This window comes from Anolis carolinensis, chromosome 3 (assembly GCF_035594765.1).
Source record: "Anolis carolinensis isolate JA03-04 chromosome 3, rAnoCar3.1.pri, whole genome shotgun sequence".
Lineage (NCBI taxonomy): Eukaryota > Metazoa > Chordata > Lepidosauria > Squamata > Dactyloidae > Anolis > Anolis carolinensis.
In genome coordinates this window covers 175,349,554-175,355,830 of record NC_085843.1, presented here as the reverse complement: position 1 = coordinate 175,355,830, position 6,277 = coordinate 175,349,554, and positions in this window count along the sequence as shown.

Below are 6,277 nucleotides of genomic sequence, written 5' to 3'. Positions count from 1 at the left end.
CAGCTGGCCGCCCCCCTTTTGAGGGTATTCCCGATGGCCCGAACCTTGCTTCCTTCGGAGGGGAATGTATGCGCGTTATCCTCCATGTATCCCCTGATGCCAATGAGGAAAAAGTTCAGCTCGGATGATTCCCCTCCGTATTCCAGTTTAAGCTCCTCTCTCCTCGGTATCCATTCTGCGGTATGTTGCCTTTGAACGGGTGGCCTGGGGAGGGGTTGCATCAGGTTCCCCTGAACTGACCCTTTGACCACGCCGCGCCCCAGTCCGGCGGTTGCCCCCCGCGGTCCTCGGAATTCCGACGTTGCCGTCGGCTCTTCCACCCACCTAAACGTAGGTCCTGCTGTAGCCCCTTCATTCCGTCTTCCGTCGTCGGATGGCGCATCATCTCCATCTCCGTGGATCTCCGGTTCCTCTCCGCCCTCCTCCACCAACCCACTGGACCCGATCCCTAGTCCTAGCGGTATCTCGACCCCGACACCAATTCGGGGGGTTGGGATTCCTGTTGGGGTTGGCGGTCTCAGAGTTCCCAAGGCTCGCTGGCGATCCACCTCGCGCGCCATCCTTTCTCGGAACTCCAGCTCCTGCCAATACTCCTCGTCTCCGTCGCCGCCTGCTGCTGTTGGGCTCTGCGTTGACGCGCGCTGGCCCCTTTGGCTCCAAGCTTCGTCCTTGCACGGTCCTCTTTCGGTACCGTATTGGGTGGGCTCCCTCTGGAGATTCTCTTCCAACAACGGCACCAATCTTCCTACGGTTTCCGACAGCCGTGACAAGTTGGTCTCTAAGATGGACAACCGTAGTGCCACGGTCTCCGGCATACTCCCTCCAGACCCCCAACTGGTCTCCGCAGCCGCTGAGACTCCTCTCCCTCCTCTGGGGATCCTCTGGGTCACTCCATTCGGTCTGGGGTAGCCGGTAGAGGAAGCGATGGCCTGTAGCGTTTCCTCTCCCAGTGGCCGAACATCTGGCAAGGGGCCCTCTGCCCCCCTCGGGCTCCGGTCGCCCCCTCCACTCATTTTCACTTCACCGCGGCTCCGCAGGAGGGTGAGAATGGGATTCTCAACTTAATGTCACGCTTACTTCAAACGACCCGCATGAACACAAACCAAAGCCAGCTGCTTCAAATGGAATCTTTATTGAAGAACACACGACTTGGGAAAGTCGAGAATGACATAATGTTTACATACAATCATCTTTATTACCTTCGCTACAACGTCACACCACACGTAAATATCATCACCCAAGCCCCACCCCATGTATCATTATCATCACTACAACACAAACTACTAATTAAAATTGTTTTGATTCTCTCTCCAGAATTTCCCATGCTTTGCTGCCAGGTGTCCGCAGGAGCTATAGAGGAGTGCGAATTGTTATGGCTCTGATTCAAGAGCTTGCAGACTCAGCTCTTGGAATCGGTCCCATGACATTATAGTACTAAAATTTTCACTAAATATACTTTAGAAATGAAACACCAGCGCCCCCAGTTTTGTAATGACTTTTGAACCATTTTTAATGGATTGGATGTCCCTATTAAACACCTTTCAGACACATAAATTCAGAGCCAAAAACATGCCTAAATAAAAAGGTGCTTTTGCCTGCCAGAAGAAAAAGAACAGGGTGGGAATGAACTTTCATCACCTACAAAATAGGAGAGACTTCCAGCACCTATTAAAAACAACTGATAAGTTTTTCTCCATCAAACCTGCCTGTGGCAATGGTAGGAACAAGAGGCAGATTTAACATATTGTTTCTTTTCTTTCTGGTTCTCAGGAGCAGGGTTTTTGTTTTATGGTAATTCTCAGGATTAGTTCAGGATGAGAAGACACTAGGCTTCACTTAGATAATTTACAGACATACTGTCAGAAAACTACTTAGTGAACTTGTACATGGCTTCAAATGCACAAACTGCAGAATGGATGTCCAAAGAACTTCTAACTGAGCTAAAGCTCAAAAGTGGCATGCACAAGAAGTGGAAAAGGGGAGAAATCACCAAAGAAGAATTCAAACGTATAGCCAACTCCTGTAGGGAAAAGGTTCGCAAGGCTAAAGCGCAAAATGAGCTCAGGCTTGCCAGGGACATAAAAAACAACAAAAAAGGTTTTTTTGCTTATGTTGGTAGAAAAAGGAAGAAAAAGGAGGCGATAGGGCCACTGCAAGGAGTAGATGGGGTGATGGTGACAGGGGATAGGGAAAAGGCAGAACTGCTTAATGCCTTCTTTGCCTCGGTCTTCTCACAAAAAGAAAGCCATCTTCAACCTCAGCAACATGGAATGGACGAAGGATTGGGGGAAATCCAACCCCAAATAGGGAAACAAGTTGTCCAGGAACACCTGGCCACTCTAAACGAATTCAAGTCCCCAGGGCCAGATCAGCTACATCCAAGAGTATTGAAGGAACTAGCGGAAGTTATTTCAGAACCACTGGCAATCATCTTCGAGAGTTCTTGGAGAACAGGAGAAGTCCCAGCAGATTGGAGGAGGGCGAATGTGGTCCCTATCTTCAAGAAGGGAAAAAAGAACGACCCAAACAATTACCGTCCGGTCAGCCTCACATCAATACCAGGCAAGATTCTGGAAAAGATCATTAAGGAAGTGGTCTGCAAACACTTAGAAACAAATGCGGTCATTGCTAATAGTCAACACGGATTTACCAATAACAAGTCATGCCAGACTAATCTGATCTCTTTTTTCGATAGAGTTACGAGTTGGGTCGATACAGGGAATGCCGTGGATGTAGCATATCTAGATTTCAGTAAGGCCTTCGACAAAGTCCCCCACGACCTTCTGGCAAACAAACTAGTAAAATGTGGGCTAGACAAAACTACGGTTAGGTGGATCTGTAATTGGCTACGTGAACGAACCCAAAGGGTGCTCACCAATGCGTCGTCTTCATCATGGAAAGAAGTGACAAGTGGAGTGCCGCAGGGCTCCGTCCTGGGCCCGGTTCTGTTCAACATCTTTATTAACGACTTAGACGAAGGGTTAGAAGGCACGATCATCAAGTTTGCAGATGACACCAAACTCGGAGGGATAGCTAACACTCCAGAAGACAGGAGCAGAATTCAAAACGATCTTGACAGACTAGAGAGATGGGCCGAAACTAACAAAATGAAGTTCAACAGGGACAAATGCAAGATACTTCATTTCGGCAGAAAAAATGGAAATCAAAGATACAGAATGGGGGACGCCTGGCTTGACAGCAGTGTGTGCGAAAAAGATCTTGGAGTCCTCGTGGACAACAAGTTAAACATGAGCCTACAATGTGATGCGGCAGCTAAAAAAGCCAATGGGATTTTGGCCTGCATCAATAGGGGAATAACGTCTAGATCCAGGGAAGTCATGCTCCCCCTCTATTCTGCCTTGGTCAGACCACACCTGGAATACTGTGTCCAGTTTTGGGCACCGCAGATGAAGGGAGATGCTGACAAGCTGGAAAGCGTCCAGAGGAGGGCAACTAAAATGATTAAGGGTCTGGAGAACAAGCCCTATGAGGAGAGGCTTAAAGAGCTGGGCATGTTTAGCCTGCAGAAGAGAAGGCTGAGAGGAGACATGATAGCCATGTACAAATATGTGAGGGGAAGTCATAGGGAGGAGGGAGCAAGCTTATTTTCTGCTGCCCTGCAGACTAGGACACGGAACAATGGCTTCAAACTACAGGAAAGGAGATTCCACCTGAACATCAGGAAGAACTTCCTCACTGTGAGGGCTGTTCGGCAGTGTAACTCTCTCCCCCGGGCCGTGGTGGAGGCTCCTTCTTTGGAGGCTTTTAAGCAGAGGCTGGATGGCCATCTGTCGGGGGTGCTTTGAATGCGATTTCCTGCTTCTTAGCGGGGGGTTGGACTAGATGGCCCTTGAGGTCTCTTCCAACTCTACTATTCTATGATTCTATGATTCTATGAATTTGAAATTAGAAAATACTTGTTTCCCAAGCCCCAAAGGATTTTCTTGAGTCCCTTATAATTTGTTGTCTTCATTAGTTATGTGCATCTATACAATCTATTCAGTCAGACTGAATATATCTCCCATTCTTCAATTCTAGAGGAATGCCAGAACCCTGCTACTAGAGCCTGGATGTGGCTCTGAGTTTCAGGGTCACTGACATGTAGACTGATAAGACACCTGCATCTCGGGATCCTGAGAAGAAACGGCTGTTGGACTTGGCGGGGAAACTTCGCGGGGTTTTGTTGGGCGGGAAATGCTTCTTCAAATGAGGGGGAAGGGTATATAAAGGAATGCTGGCAGACGCCTCCCATTCTTGGCTTTTTCCATGTCAATGTTTCCTGCAGTAAACTTTCTGGTGACAACACAGCTAGTCTCGTGTATTCATTCAGGAGCGGCTGTAGTGAACTGACATCAAAGCCAAGAATTTTGGCACCATCCCGCCGCAGCGGTGAGGTGTAATATGCAAACAGAGGAAGACGAACTCCTGGGCGCAGGAGCGGATCAGTTGGGTCGGGGCACCCCCGACAAGCCGGATGCTGATTTCCACCAGCTGGCAGCCCTAGCGTCATCCACTGCTTATGCCCAGCCGAACGGGGTAACCCAAAGGCATGGATGAGTGCAGAAAGACAGCACCGGAGGAGAGGGAGATCTACACTTCCCATCCCCACAAAGGATGGTGTTCCTGGAGGAGAGGATGTTGGCGATGGAGACCACCCTGGTAATAATGTCGAGGGCTATGGAACACCTAGCACCTTTGGCGGAGCCAGAGAAAGGAAGGGAACTTCGGACTGGCTCAATGGGGGACTTGAGCATGGGAAGCAGCCAGAGCTTCGCAGACCTCCCAGCACCGAGGGGATGGGGAATGCAAAAAGAGCTCGGCGCCTGACCCAAGATCTTAGCAAACTTGACGCGGGTGGAGGAGAGTGACGACGAAGGGGAAAGGCCCCCAGGAATCCCAGCCACGTTCCAACCTGAACATCTGGTGCCCCTAGTGAATGCTGGGCATGGCACAGGGCAACGGGAAGCAGCGGCGGGGCCTCCGAGGCCTCAAGGGGGCTTGCGACGGCGGAACATTGGGGATTGCCGCCACAGGGACCCCAACCGAGGCGAGAGGAGCTGAGGATAGAGTATGGAGGAGAGTCCTCTGAACTGGATTTTTTCCTAACCACGGAAAGGGGCTATATGGAAGACAATGCCCATACCTTTAGGACCGAGTCTAGCCGGGTCCGGGCCATCGGTGCAGTGCTGAAGAGGGGAGCAGCTAGCTGGTACGTCCAGCTGCACGCGCGGCACGACCCATGTTTGGGGTCAGTTAGGCGCTTCATGGAATCTCTGGAGGCCCGTTTCCAAGACCCATTGGAGCAGATCCGGGCGAGGGAGAAGCTAAAGACCGTCTCCCAGGGACAGAGATCGGTATCTGAATACGCGGAGGAATTCCAGTGCCTCGCCGAAAAGGTGCCAGAATGGTCCGCAGTGACCAAGATTGAGATCTTTAAAGAGGGACTCAGGTGGGAGATTCTCTCTTGGGCAGTGCACCGCGATGAGCCTGACACATTGCACGGATGGATCCAGCTGGCAGGGCGCGTCGAGACATCGCTGGCCCAAGCGAGGAGGCACAGAGGAGGGCAGCAACAACAGCCACAGATGAAAGAGGGAAGCCGGAAGGGAGAATCGACTCCAGCCGGGAGGAGAGCAGAGCCGAGAGGGAATGTGAAAGCCAGCAGGAGCGGTTGCTTTGTGTGCGGCCGGCTAGGGCACAGGGCTGCCGAATGCTGGCAGAGGAAGGGGGAAGGCGGAGATCCACCCAAACCAAAGGCCGTGGCCGGCAAACGTGCAGAGGAAGAACCATCGATGAGGGACCTTTCGGGGGGGTTGGTAAGTCAGGACAAAACTATGTTGGTGGTCCCAATTCAGCTTGAGAGTGGCAGCAAACAGGCAACATGTAAAGCGTTTATCGATTGTGGATGTTCCAGGAACATCATTACACCTGAGTTAGCAGTGGGGCTAGGATGTGAAAGAACGAGCTTAGAATCCCCAATAGCCTTTTCGCAGTTGGACAGATCTACGGCATCAGGATCATTAGCCAGACACAGTATCGAGGGCGTGAAGTGTAAGATAGGGAGTTGGGAAGGAAGGGTGTCATTTGTGATATCACAGATAGCCAGCTACAATGTTATACTGGGCATGCCGTGGTTGGGGCAGGCCAACCCGCAAATCAACTGGGAAGATAAGAGCATGCATTTTGGAATAAGGTTGGGAGAGGGGAGCCAGGAAGTCGAGAGGGAGCCAGGGAGCAGGGGGGAGGAGGACTCTATCAGACTAGCGGAACTGGCAGA